This window comes from Oryx dammah, unplaced genomic scaffold, assembly GCF_014754425.2.
Source record: "Oryx dammah isolate SB20612 unplaced genomic scaffold, SCBI_Odam_1.1 HiC_scaffold_19, whole genome shotgun sequence".
In the NCBI taxonomy this organism is placed as follows: domain Eukaryota; kingdom Metazoa; phylum Chordata; class Mammalia; order Artiodactyla; family Bovidae; genus Oryx; species Oryx dammah.
Window position 1 is genome coordinate 31,817,386 of NW_024070203.1, and position 14,950 is coordinate 31,832,335.

Consider the following 14,950-nt stretch of genomic DNA (forward strand, 5'->3'; position numbering starts at 1 on the left):
GCTGAACTCCAAAGGGGAAGCACTTTGGGGGGAGTGGGGGGACACTGGGGGGGTGCAGAGGAGGCTCCTGGGGTGGCGATGGGCCCTTCACACAGGTTGTTCGATGCAAACCACACAAAAACTTTCCTAGGGGTGAACTATTGCTTTCATTCTTTTAAGTGATGGAACTAAAGCCCAGAAGCGTATTAGTTAACATCAGCTATTGTAATAATTAAGCCACTGAATGTGTCAAGTTTTGAAAATAACAAAGCTTTATTTTTCTTCTGTTTAATCCCAGATAGGTCCACAGTTCCAAGCCACCCTTCAGAGGTGTGTCTCTCTTCACTTGGGACTTGGCATTTTCTTTTAAGATGCTTTGGCCCCTGTGGTAAAGTTGATTTAAAATTTGGTGAAAATGGTATTTTTGATCTGGAATGAACCATAGCAACAAATAGTTCAAACACCATATTTTAATCATTAACAAACATACACTCAAGGAGGCTGAGGATTGACCAAGGTCTCAAAATTAGGTCATACAAAAATCAGCTCCTCAAAGCAGGAGGCATCATGCTTCCTGACTTCAAGCTATACTGTAAAGCTACAGTAATCAACACAGTATGGCACTGGTATAAAAACAGACACACAGATCAATGGGACAGAACTGAGAGCCCAGAAATAAACTCAATTGTATAAAGTCAACAGATATTTGACAAGAGAGCCAAGAAGACTCAATGGAGAAAATACAGTTTCTTTGATAAATGGTGCTGGTAAAATTGGATAATCACACATAAAAGAATAAAATTAGACTTCTCTTTTATACCACTCAAAAAAATTTACTTGGAGTGAATTATAGACAAATTAGTGGTAAAGAACTCACTTGCTAATGCAAGAGACATGAGAGACGTGGGTTCAATCCCTGGGTTGGGATGATCCCCTGGAGGAGGAAATGGCAGCCCTCTCCAGTATTCTTGCCTGGAAAATCCGCATGGACAGAGGAGCCTGGTGGGCTACAGTCCATGGGGTCACAAAGAGTCAGACATGACGGAAGCAACTTAGCACATATCAGTGACTCAAAACCATGATATTCCTGGAAGAAAATCTAGGGAAAAAAGTCTCCTTGACATAGGTCTTGGAATGATTTCTTGGAAATCACACTACAACCACAAGCAACAAAATGAAAAATAAACAAGTGGGACTACATCAAACTAAAAATCTTCTGCACAGCAAAGGAAAACATCAATAAAGTAAAAGGACAGCCTACAAAATGGAAAAAATAATTGCACACCATGTATCTGGTAAGGGTTAATTTATCCAGAATATATAAAGAATTCATACATCTCGATAGCATCAAATGAAATAATCCAATTAAAAGAGAGGCAGAGGATCTGAATAGGCATTTTTTTCCCAAAGAAGACACACAGATAACTGCAGGTACCTGCAAAGATGCTCAGCACCACTAACCATCAGCGAAATGCAAATCAAGACCACGAAGAGACATCACCTCACACCTGCCAGGATTGATGGGGCTTGATTGTGACTGAGGCAGGTCAAATACTGAAAGAGGGCTACTGCACGATGTTACTTATGTATTAAAACCACAACAAGCCTGAACCCACCAAACTGATAGAAAAAGAGGTCTGATTGGTGGTTTCCACTCTGAGGAAGGTGGTCAAAATGTAATACCATTGTAAGATGTATTACCGGTAACATAATAACATTGTAATACCATTCTCAGATGAATAAGGAGAAGAGCTGTGATGCACAGCACAGGGGCTATAGTCTGTTGGAGTAAATCCTAACAGTTCTCATCACAAGGAGATATTTTTTCCCCCTCTTTATTGTATCTATTCAGGATGATGGATTTTAGCTAAAGGAACTGTTATCATTTCACAATATATTTAAATCAAGCCAGCGTGCTGTACACCTTAAACATATACAGTGATGGATGTCAATCATTTCTCAATAAAACTGGAAAAATAATACTCTTGGATACTAAAAACAAGATTCTCAGGTCTCTCTCTTTAAGTAAATCAGTTTATGCATTTGGTTTTACAGATGCTAGCGAAAAATTTGCTGAATGGGCCAGAATAAAGATAAGATTTTTTTTCCTCCTTCAGTAAATTAAAAAACAAAGAAACCACAAATTGAAATCAGCTCCTATTTTAGACACAAAGCGGGGGCTTCAGAGCTCTTCTTGGACAGTGTGAATGCTTCCATGAGGGGTGGCCATGCACGAGGCTTAAGGACGTGGTAAGCACTGGGCACTCTTCCCATTTTCTTCCAAAATACGCTTCCTTCTGTTGGCTTGTAAGGAGTGTTCCCAGTAGGTGACAAGTAAGCTTTCTGATGCATCATCTGTAGGCGGATTTGATTCCAGCTGACTTCCGTGCTTCCTGGATCTGCGGGTGCAGCAGGTGGGGGGAGGGACCCAAAGGCCTCATCAACCCCAGGCCCCTCTCTGCGTGCAGGTCAAGGCCTGGCTGCAGAGCGGAGAAAAGGAGGGGAACTCAGTGCTTCTGAACAGAATACGGGAGATGAATCACGCGGCACAGAGCACACATGGGGAGGGATGAAGGGGTGGCGGTGGAATCTCACCCTCTGGTTCACTTCCTGCCACAGCCCGGGTACCAGAACCATCCTGTCCTCAGAGATGAGGGCCCGGGCTGGCCGTCTCCACTGCAGAATGCATGCTCGCTCACCAGCTGGACTTCCACATGAGGCACAGGGGACAGGGTCCGGGGAGCCAGCAGTGATCAGAACAAAGATCAGGTCGTGGACTCCAGGCATTAAGTCTCTTTCTTATCCACACCCTCAACACCCTCTTCCTACCATCAAACAGAAGATAGAGGAAAGAGTCCAGCAGCACTGAACCTCTACAATAACAGGGCGTGGCGCGCCAAAGCCCTGGAAACAGTCATTGCTGCCTCTCCGCCTTGAGGACGAGCTTCTCCCTGCCAGGGCCAGGGTGGCCGGGCCACCCTCCCCAAACCTGGAGACACACATTCATGCCCAGAAAGCTGTGACCAATGCAGATGTATGCAGACAGAAGGCCAGTTCGCACAATAACTTTTTTAAGTGAGAGAAGTAATTTGTAAGATAAGAGTCATTGCTTTGAGTAGGCCTTTGTCGCTGTGAGGGTTGTCAAATCTTCAAATGTGCAGAACTTGTGAAGACCCCTGATGCATGCTGTTGGAAGACACACAGTCTTCTAGAACCCCCTGCATCTCCTTTCCCCTAGTGACAAATGATCCTGCAGCCATGGTTGGCAACGGGGAGTGTACGTCTGAGGTCCAGAGGGTTTGAACTTAATCAGTCGCATAGACGAAGTGGAAATAAATTACTTGGATCTTGAGTAAATTAGGCTCCTGAGCTCTTCAAAGACTTGAGTAATTTCAGTGGAAATCTAGGCTCTCCCACCAGCAAAGGCAAGACGCAGACACACCACAGGACTTTAGGGGGCTTTTTTAGACAACACTGAAACATTGGGGAGATTTCATTCTATTGTTCAAATCAGCTCCTTGGTAAAGGCAGCTGCTTGGCTGACAGTGAAGTCAGGATGAAAAACACACGGAGGGCAGGTGGGACACAGGGCATCTTTTTTTTTCAACTGTAAAAGTTTGGTGACCAATTGCTTTATTTTATTATTTTTCACGATTTTATTTTCTGATTTTATTTGGTTTGTGATATTATTTTCTTCGAGCTTATTACAGTAAATGTGCAATACTTTTTGCTTCTTGGAGAATTAAGTGGAAAACCCTTAGTTTCTAGACAGGAAAAAACCAGTTGGCCGCAAAAGGCTGAGGTGCCATTTGATCCTCACGGGCTAGGAGCCTGTGGACAGAGCGCCTAGCTGGGGAGGGTAGTTCGGGTCCCCATCCTCCTACCTCCTCCTCCCCTAGCTTCTCCAAAACTGTACAAGCTTCCAGGGAATTCCTGGAGCTAAGGGACTGAGTCCTGGGGGCTCAGCCCCAAATCTGGGGAAAACCTCACAGTAAGGCAGGCGGATGTGTCCAGAAACAGCTCCAGGGCTGAGGGCTCCTGGAAGCTGCTATAACACTGGGATCAGCAACATGTCTTTTAGAGCAGACACTCTCTGGTTGCTGTTCTGTTTTTCATACAAAAACATTCTTATATGTAAAAAACTTCCTTTAATAAAAAAGTTAACATATTTTTTCCAATAGTGCAAACAAGCAGCTGTGAACAGCAGCAAACCCGTATTTATTTTAAGAACCTCACACCCTGATTGCCTCTTCCACCTCTGTCCACCTCACTCTTTCTCCTGTAAAAGGACATCTATGAGGACCACCTGGGTATGTTTCTTAAAAAAAAATCCTTTCGCCTTAAATTCCATTAGTTTTTGAACCTCACGAGAAATGTCAAATTCGGCTGACTCCAGACTTTTCTCCTGAACAGAGTCGGGCCTGGAGGGGAGAGCTCTGTCAGGTGTGGGTGCATGACCCTCAGGGAGGATGCCGAGGGGGTATTTTAAAAGACTGTGCCCGAGCCCACAGCTCTCGGTTCGGCTTCACCTCCGAAAGGCAGGTAGGCAGGACTTCATTTAGATTTGCACTAGCTGCCCGCATCCACCCACCATTCTCATCAAAACCCAAACCCGACACAAGCTTCTTATCTTCTAACCACACTTTGACTTTTTCTCTTTCCTCATCTTGTCGGTGGTTGGTTGCTGATCATTCATCCCGTCACCCCTTCATCGGTGCCAATCGTGTGTCTGTGGGCACAGATAGTAGACGAGACACAGGTCCTGCCTGCGAGTTTAGTCTCGATTTTGTTATGGAAAACGGAATCAAGTTACGGGCTAACCCAACATTGGGTGAAGGATGAATATGGAGGGAAAACCCATTCCCGCTGCCCTTCTGGACCATCCTCCACATTCCAGCCTTGAGCTCACAACCCAGGCTCTGGCTGCCTGGCCTCAGGCCTGGGCCGCTGATGTGAGGTGGCGGTTGGTGGCCACAGCCATCCTACCGTTGGCACGATTCTCCTCTCTTGTTCAAACATGGTCCAGGAATCTAACAGGCACATTATAGTTTTCTTAGTCACTATGTCATGATTCTAATGCCTTTTTCAAAGGGAGAAATTTTGTTTTTCAGTGGCTGTGTCTGTATAAACACATGCGTGCGTGCATGCTCAAGTTGTCTTTTTTGCTATGTACCTCACCAAGCTCCTCTGTGCATGGGATTTCCCAGGCAAAAATACTAGAGTGGGTAGCCATTTCCTTCTCCAGGGGATCTTTCTGACCCAGGGATCGAACCGATGTCTTTCATCTCCTGCACTGGTAGGCAGCTTCTTTACCACTGAGCCACCTGAGAAGCCCCTGTAAACACACTAAAGTCAGTTAAATCAGTTTTCAGTTCAGTTCAGTCGCTCAGTCATGTCTGACTCTTTGCGACCCATGGATTGCAACAGTCCAGGCTTCCCTGTCCTTCACCGGCTCCTGAAGCTTGTTCAAACTCATGTCCATCGAGTTGGTCATGCCATCCAACCATCTTATTCTCTGTGGTCCCCTTCTCTTCCTGCCTTCAATCTTTCCCATCATCAGAGTCTTCTCCAGTGAGTCAGTTTTTCACATCAGGTGGCCGAAGTATTGGAGCTTTAGCTTCAGCACCAGTCCTTCCAATGAATATTCAGGACTGATTTCCTTTACGATTGACTGGTTTGATCTCCTTGCAGTCCAAGGGACTCTCAAGAGTCTTCTCCAACACAACAGTTCAAAAGCATCAGTTCTTCGGGGCTCAGCTTTCTTAATGGTCCAACTCTCATATCCACACATGACACACATGAAATCAGTTTTTAAAAACTTACAAAAGCTCAGTTATGCCAGTGTGCATTCAGCCTTGAGACGATCTGCAAGCTGAGGCGATGGAGTCTGCAGGCAGCTCACAGAGCAGGGCTGCAGAGACCGCCCTTTCTATTGGGGCCCGCGGTAAGGCATGGCTCCCTGCGTCACTACAGCTTCCCAGCAGGGGCCCACCCGGTGTGGTATGTGGCCTCTTAAGCCCCACACCTGTGCCACCAGGCTCGGAGCTTCCAGTGCGGCTGCGCACATTAAGTTCGCCCACGCGAGGGTCCAGGTGCGAGCCTCCCCTCCCCCACCGCCTGCGGGTCTGCGGTAACCCCGCCCCTGGGTCCTGAGTGAGTCCCCGCCCTCCTCCCCGGCCCATCCCCCTGCGCAGGTCCGGACCCTCGGGCGACCGGCCCCCATCCGGTCCCACCCGCCGGCCTCCCTCCACCTGCCTCCCGCCGACCCTGACCACTGCCTCCGCGCTCCGCTGGCGCCAGCCGCTGATAGATCTTGCACTTTGATTATTTGTGTTAACAGTTAATTTAGCACCGCGGCCACGTGTGCCAGAGCTGCCTCCGCTTCCCGCGGCCGCCGGACCCCCCCCACCCCCCATACGAGAGACCCTTCCAACGGCTCGCAGGCCGCGCCTCCCCCTCCACCCACGCCCCCTCTTCAGGCCTATCTCGGCTGCAATCTCCAGTCGTCTGCAGGAAAGGAGCTATTTCTGGCCACTGGTCACTCCACCGGGGCACTGGTCTAAGTGAAGATTTACGGCGCTTTCCTGTGTGCAGCGGGGTTAGGAAATCTGCTTGCTGTCACAGCAGACGCCTGGCTGCTGTCATGACATACTTGGCAGGCTTATGTTTGTGCACGATAATTTCCATTAAGTGTGGAAGCACACATCCAGACTGTCTCTATGGCTGTGGGCTCATCTGAGGGCGCCCGCACCCCTGGGAGCTGACACTCCTAGCCTCTTCTGAGATGCTTCTCGGTGTTCCACTGCCTCCCTGTGTCTGGAGCCTGTGTGTGGGTTTGGACCCCTTCTGAAGTTCTAGCTGGGGACAATGGCTGCACCTGGGAGGCAGTCACCCCTCGGGGGAGGGCTTGGCCATCCATTGTTCTCTAAACTCTGGCTCTTCTTCCCTCTGAATGTCCCCCTGCTTAGAATCTGATGTCCCCCTGCTTAGATCCCTGATGCAAAGTTCCAGAATACTCGTGATAGCCAGGCTTCCACTTACTGTGTGGACATTTGTCCCGTGGGCAGGAGACATGGGGTTGACGTAGCGCTGGCATGGAGTGGGGCCTGGGGATCTGCGTGTCTGGACTCAGAAAGGGTCCCTGATGAGCTCAGACGGGGGCCAGGAGTGAGGAGGGACTGTGAGGGGCCACCGCGCTCCTGGCCCCCAGATGCAGGAGGCCTGGCCTTCTGGCCCTGAATGTTTGTGAGCTCTGTCTGTCGTCGGTAAGTGCTGTCACTCAGTGTGCTATCAGTGAATCACTGCAGGCAGGATGCTCCCGTGTAAACAGTGACTCCAAAGCGCGTGGCAAATGGCCCAAAGCCTGTCCTTTTCAAGCACAACCACTCTGTGAGGCTGGGGCTCCTAGGTCTTCTGGGCGTCTCCTTTTGCATGCAAGGTCACTCTGGTCTGGACTTTGGCCTCCAGACCTTGGTCCACAGGGCACCGGACCAGATGGGAACTCAGTACCTGACTGACTCGGGTGTTGGCGGCAAGGGGAAGGGGGTTCCCCTCTGGGGACCCAGCCAGGGTCTGGCTTCAGGCAGGAATTGGTAGGAGACGTCGGGGAGCTCCCCATCTGCTGACACTCAGGTGGGAAGGCCCATGTCTCCTGGGCATGTTCACCTGGATTTGGGGTGGGCAGGCTGGGTCTCCTGGGCACATTCACCTGGATCTGGCTCCTCTGCTCGCACATAGCACCCCCTCCCTGCAGAAAGGAGCCGCGCCGGGCTGAGGACGGTGTTCTCTTGCGCGCTCAGCTCTGAGGAAGGCTGCTTTGCCCTCCTGACCCGAGTTCACTGTCCTGTTGCTTGTTTTATCTCCCCAAACCAAACAAATTTCTCTCCATTTTGTCTGATTTCCTACCAGATAGAATCTTTTGTTTTCACTTGTGGCCTCGTCAACTTCCAAGAATGTTTTCGTCCCAAGCTGTCCAGGGTCTCCAGCCCACGGCCCGGCTCCGCCCAAGGGTGAGGATTCCCTCCTCTTCCTTCCCGGCTTTGTCCTGCTTCCTGTGGCCAGTGGGACGGACGGGCGGCCGGCGCAGGGCCTCGGCGGCTGGGGCACGGCCGCACGTGCTCTGTGCCTGCAGAGGGGAGATGGGCATGCGGCCGGGGTGGGGGGCGGGGTGCTCCTTTCATTCTTGCCCTCTGCCCTGCCTGTGGGTGCAGGTTCAGGGAGTTCAAGGAGGTGGTGCCCCAGAGTCTCGCTAGGACTGCAGTGTCACCTGCCAGGGGCTGGGAGCTCCATCTAATCTCAGGGCGATGCCTGGTTGGAAGTCAAGAATATTACTTTAGGAACTGCAGCTTCGTTTCAGTGTCTTCAAATAAAGAGAGAATTTTTCCTTCATGGTGCTTTCTCCAGCCTGAATCTTCATCTTAAACGAAATCTAATCAACTTGGGAACAAAAGTCTTAAAACTCATCCATGGCTTCCTTTACCCACAGGCCAAAGTTGGGACCCCTGGTTAACCCCCAGACCTTCTATGGTCCATGCCTGGATGGCCCCTCTGGCCTTGCCACTGCCTCATAGCTCCTGCTGCTGCTGCTGCTAAGTCACTTCAGTCGTGTCCGACTCTGTGCGACCCCATAGATGGCAGCCCATCAGGCTCCACTGTCCCTGGGATTCTCCAGGCAAGAACACTGGAGTGGGTTGCCATTTCCTTCTCCAGTGCATGAAAGTGAAAAGTGAAGTTGCTCGGTCGTGTCTGACTCTTAGCCACCCCATGGACTGCAGCCTACTAGGCTCCTCCATCCATGGGATTTTCCAGGCAAGAGTACTGGAGTGGGGTGCCGTTGCCTTCTCCGCCACAGCCCCTGGTGCCCTGTAAATACAGCTGGCTGCTCTAGCCTGGCTGTGGGGTGTATACTCAGATGGGGTGCCCAAATACTGGGTCTGCTCTATGAGCTGTCTCCCAATTTTCCAGAAAACCATCGACCTGTTAGTGATCAGGACATGGCATTCATGGTGGAGCTCCTGGGTCAGGCCTCGAACAAGGCTGAGCACCGAGCAGGCGGCCAGGGAAGACTGAGTAGCCAGGCGTCTGTATAGGTCTTCAGCTTCATTCGCTGAATATCCTCGGGCGACCATTCGGGGCAGTGGGGGTGATGTACAACACATTCAAGTAAGAAGAGATTTGTTTTAGAGACACAACCTTTGGAGGGAAGGGGCTGGCAGTGGGCAAGGGATACAGTGGGATTGAGTGATTCCAGCCACAGGCCTCATGTGGAGCCAGGCCCCCAGTGTGCCAAGAACAGGAACACGACCGGCTCCACCCTCTGCAGTGGACCCTGGAAAAATCCTGCGAGGCTCTTCTCCTGGGAATGTCATCCTTACAGCAGGTGCTGGCGAGGGTGTGAAGCTGGAACCCTGGCACAGTGTCGATGGGAGTGTAAAATGATGCAGCTGCTGTGGAGAACAGTGCGGAGGCTGCTCAATATTAAAGCGGAGCCGTCGTTTCTGTGGATCCAGTCACCCCACTCCCGAGAGTTTGCCCTGAAGAACTGAAGGCTGGTCTAGCACAGAGGCTTGCAATTCCCGAATCCGCCCGTGTCCACTGCAACACTGTTTACAGGAGCTGAGGGATGGGAGGAGGGGGACAAATGGATGAGCAGGATGTGGTCACCACGAGCAAGGGAGTAGGATCCTGCCTGGAAAGGAGGGGTGCTGCACCATGGACGTACCCTGGGGAAGTGTGTGTGAATACGCCGGACCCCGAGGAACATCACTGTGGGATTCCGCTTACAGGAGGTCCCTGGAGTCCAAGCCCAGGGCCGGAAGGGGACGGACATGGTCGGGGGGAGATGTTACGTGGGGCAGAGCCTCACTTTGGGAAGATGAGAAAGTTCTGGAGATGATGGCGTGATGGTGGCACAACAGTGTGCATGTGCTAACCCTATGGAACTGTGCACTTAGCCTGGCTGAAATGGTCAATTCCCTGTCCTCTGTGTGTTACCACTCTAAAGACTTTGACTGAGAAAGCCTATTGCCAACAGGCTTCGCTGCTCTGGTGATGGCATGTGGCCATGGCTCCTGCAGACCCCTCCCTGACGCCCCCGCCCCAAGTGCATGTTGTGGCCCTGCAGACCCCCACCCTCTCCCCTCACTGGGGACCATGCACACCCCGCCTGGGCCAGCACCCCAAAGCCGCCCCCTGCCCCCTCTGCTCCCCCTACCACCCTACTTCCCTCCTCTCCCTGTGGGCAGCCAGCAAGCCTCCTCCATCAGAGGGATGTTCTGTTTTCTGAGGAAGCTGCTTAGGATGATAATTATCTTGCTTTCTGTTAAATTCTCAGGGGAAAAGAAATAATTTTGGCTGTTTTTTTTTCAACTTGGAATTTCTTTGGAAAACTAGCCTCTGTCCAGTGTTGCTGCTCCGTGTGGGTGGGTCCATTTCACATCTGTCATATTCTGTGCTGGGCTCCCTGGCCTAGGGGTTTGTAGAGAGCAGTCCGCAGCCCTCTGGGGCCTGCTCCGCAGAAGTGTCCAGGAAAGGTGGCTGTGTTCCCCATGGACCCGTGGGCACCACATCCGCCTCCTCCTCCTTCCCCTACACGTCAGGGCCACCCCCCCCCCCGGCCCCCGATCCACAGGGACTGTCCTGGAGGAGCACACAGAAAGCTAATAGGAGGCCAAGTTTCCATCATCAGGAGTCCTGACCCTGCCTGCCTTTGCCTGCATGCGCGCAGTGGGGCTGGGGCAAGGCTGTGCCCACCTGCATAGGAGGGGCTCTGTTGTGACATCCTCGCCTCCAGGCCTGGGGTCCCTGTTACCTTGTACGCACCTCCGGGTGAACCAGGGGACACACAAGGCTGTGTTGAAGGGCCCCGGGGTCATGGTCCCCGTCTTCTGGGGGGTGCATGGCCTGTGCCCTCCACCCCGGAGACTCTATGCCAGGTCTGAGAGGTGAGAACAAATGCCACTCACCCCGCCGCATCCTCCTATCACCTGCTGCAGCCAGGGTGGCCGGGGACCCCGCACTGGCCGCGGCTCGGGGCCCTCATCTCTGTAGCCAGATCAGGAGTGCAGGGCCCTGTGAGCCGCAGAAGGGCTTCGGCCTCCTCTACTTTGTGTCCTTTTCTCAACACACACGGTAACGGAGGATCGCCAGTCCTGGCAGTTTTTGAAAGAAGACTTTCTTTCCCTCTTGGCAACTTGTTTCTTTAAAGACACTGTGCTCTTTTTATTGGACGGGAAATAACTTCACAAATAGCACTTTTACTTTAGCCCCGAGACCCCACCCGGCCCCCACCGCCCACCTCTCACAGACAGACTTGCCCTCGTATCGATCTTCCTTCAGCCTCAATGTTGACCATCACAAGGTCAGAGTATAAACTCCCTGGGGGACCCCGGCCTTGTAGGGATTTGACTGAGAATCAGGAACAAATTGCAGCGAAGTGAAAACACTGGCTGTAGCCCCAAGACCAGGCGTCCGGGGCGCCATCTGTGCTGCGGGGCGGCTGGCGCCTGGGCGGCTTGGCTTGGCTTGGCAGCCCGTCCTCGCCGTGTTTTCCTTGGGGGGGTGGGTGGCCGGGTGGGGGGTGCCCTTTGCCTTGTGATTTATTTGTGGTCAGAGGAGCCCAGTTGCCCTCTCTTCCGGCTGGAATGTCTCTGACATTCCATTTCACTGCGGGGCCATCAGCTGGGCCGCTGTGGAATGTCCCTGGGGACCCAGCGACCTCCCAGTCCGTTCATTTGTGCAGCAGAATTCTAAGCGCCTTGCCTAACATCTGCGTCCTATTAATATGTTCAGAGCATTTCCACCAGCTTTGGGAAGGCAGGAGATTCTCAGAGGGAGGCTCAGCCCCAGATCCTGGGGCATTTTTGACTCTTTCCCTTGTGAGTCTTCTGGACGCGGTCTCTGCCCACTCCCCGGACTGTTGTTTCCTCAGCCATCACCCAGATGGCCATTCACTTTCCCAGGTGAACCCAGGGGCCAGGCGGAGGCCCACGGTGGACGGTGGTCTGTGAGCACACGGGAGGATGGTGGTGCAGCTCAGATACTCTGCTGCACTTGCTTGGCGGGAGAGGGGCCACCCTGCAAGGGCCCTGCGACACTGGGCTCCAAGCCCTAGAAGGCCTCCGGGCCACCTGTCCTCTGAGGGCTGGAAGGCATGGGAGAGGGAGGGAGGGAGGAAGGAAGGAAGGAAAAGCCTTGAAGAGACTGTGCGGTAAAGTGATAGACATGAGGAGCATTTCTTAAAGCGAAGTAAAAACCATTTCTAATGTCTGGGAAGATGAAAATGAACCTGTATCAGTGAGAGGTTGCTGCATGTGGTGCCAGGGCAGGGTCTGGGTGGAGACCTCAGAGGGATCAGGGTGCACAATCCTTGGGGGGGAGTTCGAGGGACAGACACTAACTATTGACCCACTGGACCCATGTTCCAGGAGGTTTTGTCACCAAGTATGGGCTGTGGGTCAGGCAGGGGAGCCGCCGCAACTGCTGGAAGCAGAGGCCCATGGCCCCAACTAAGTCATGCTGCCCAGAGTGTGTCTGAAGGGGATACACTGTAATTATCTAAAAGGGATAGAAAAGAAACCTCTTTTTCTGAAAAGTACTGGGAACAATTCTGATGACCCGGCCTTCGTCACCTGAGATCTCAGTTCTCAGAGTTCAACGGGAGAATTGCCAGTCTGGGTTAAACTGAGTTTAAACTGGGTTACACTGAGGAGCAGTTTTCTGGGAAGTTCAGAGGAGCACCAGGCTGGACGAGGATGGCCCCCCTCATCCAGCCCAGCACCAGGAGTGGACCAGGCCCAGGGAGTGCCCTGGACTGAGGACAGTCCCCTGCCCCGCCTTAGACAGCCTGCTGCCCCGCAGCCTGGCCAGGACCATAGACCCGCCCTCCACCAGCATCTGTCCTGCAGGCACCCTGTGAGCAGAAGGCTCAAAACTCTGTCCATCTTCTTTCCCTTTGTCAATATTATGCAAAGTTGCTTGGAAGACAAACAGATACAACCACTAACTGGGCCGGATCCTCCGGTCAGGAAATTCCTGAGCTCACGTGTCTGCGGGGAGGAGGCCCCCCAGAACGCACCCCCTCACGCTGCATTCAGGACCCACTTCCGCCTGTTCCCACAGCTGCTGGGCTGAGCAGGAGCCATGGCTGTAGGCTGGACGCCGGACGCGGTGGAACAGGCAAACGTTGGGCGTCAAGGTCAAAGCAGGCGGTCCTCCACTCACTTCCTCCTGACAAGAGGAGCCGATTCGGGCCTCTGCTGCTTGCTCAGCGGGATTTGAGAGCCGGTGGGTTTTACGAGAGAGACTTGAATCCTCTTCCCAGAGGCCGAATCCCATGGACAGAGGAGCCTGGCGGGCTACAGTCCCTGGGGCACAAGAGTCGGACACAACTGAGCGACTAAACCACCACCGCCCAGAGGCTGACCCAGGCACAGGGCTGCTCTGGCAAGGAGCTCCTGGTTTGGCCGGTCATGCACTCGAAGCAGAGAAGCAGCAGGAGATCTGCCACCTTGGGGAGTTTCCTGGTCTTGTCACCCAAGGCCCCCACCCCCCGACTGGCTCGGGGTCCTTACTCGACGGAGAGGATGCAACAAACCTACAAGATTAAAAGGCAATTTCTGTTCATTTGCAAGATACACAGATCCTGCTGAGGATCCCTGCATGGCCACGTCAGTACAGAGGGCGACCTGCTGGGACAGAGGCCGCTGTGCCTTCCACGTGGGGGGCTGCCACCTGCCTGAAAAATGTGGGTCTGGGGTCCCGGCTGGGAGCTCCCTAGGCTGACACCCTTGGTACTCCCTCCTGTTAGCGCTGGAATTAAGGGAAGTGTTAGTCACTCAGTCGTGTCTGACTCTTTGTGACTCGATGGACTGTAGGCTGCCAGACTCCCCTGTCAGTGGGATTTTCCAGGCAAGAATACTGGAGTGGGTTGCTGTGCCCTCCTCCAGGGGATCTTGCTGACCCAGGGATCAAACACAGGTCTCTTTCATTGCAGGGAGATTCTTTACTGACTGAGCCACCAGGTAATTAAGGGAACCAAGGCTCAAAAAGGTCAGGCCAGCTGCTTGAGGTCACCTGAGAGCGGGAGTGGGTGGGATTCTCTGTACTTTGTGCCAACGGCTCCAGGGTTCTCCAGAATGCCCGCTGAGGAGCCAGAGCACTTGCAAGAGTCCAGGGCTTTGCCTGTGAGAGAATCAGGTTGTTTTCACCCACTCTTATGCATACCGCATGACTTTTCTCTGTCCTCCTGACACTGCCCAGTGATGTGGCTCCTGCCGGCCCTGCAAGGCAAGGTCAGGCAGCGCTGCGGAGGGGACTGTGGGCTCCACCCCCAGCACACGTGTGATGGCAGAACCCGGCTGGAAGGACCCGTGCCTCGCTCCATGGCGTGAGCTGAACGGAGGTGGGGTCAGGGTGCTTCCAGGGCAGTGTTGGCTGGCTCCCGGTCGCTAGTGAAGTGAACCGTTTTCCGAAGTTTAAGGGGCAGGGGTGTATGTGTCCTGTGGCCCTTTGACTGTCACCGTGGACTGTCTCTGACAGGCAGGGGACCTCTTATCTTGGCTCGCCCTGAGTGTTCAGCCGTCTGTTCTGGTGCAGTCACGGGTGGGCAGAGACAGGACTGTAGGCTCCCCTGTGTCCCCCTACGAAGCCAGTCAGAGGAGGGCTCCCTCCCCTCCCTGCCCAGCAGGCTGCCTGCTGGGCAGCCATCCTACCCAAACCTATTAATAGCCTGTTTCCAGTAGATTCCCCGTCAAGCGGGGCCTCATTTTTAGCAGCTCCCTGTTACAATTGTAGGAAAAGTTCCCTTTGAACGTCTTCCTGCCAGAGGATGGTTCAGCCCCCGCTCCCGTGTGCCGGGCGGGTGCCCCTCCACATGCTCCTCCCAGGAGGGACTGTCTGTCTGTCTGGGAGCCGCCTGGATGAGCATCTGGGGAGGGGGTGGGGAGTGCCCTGCCAAGCTCACAGGAACTCA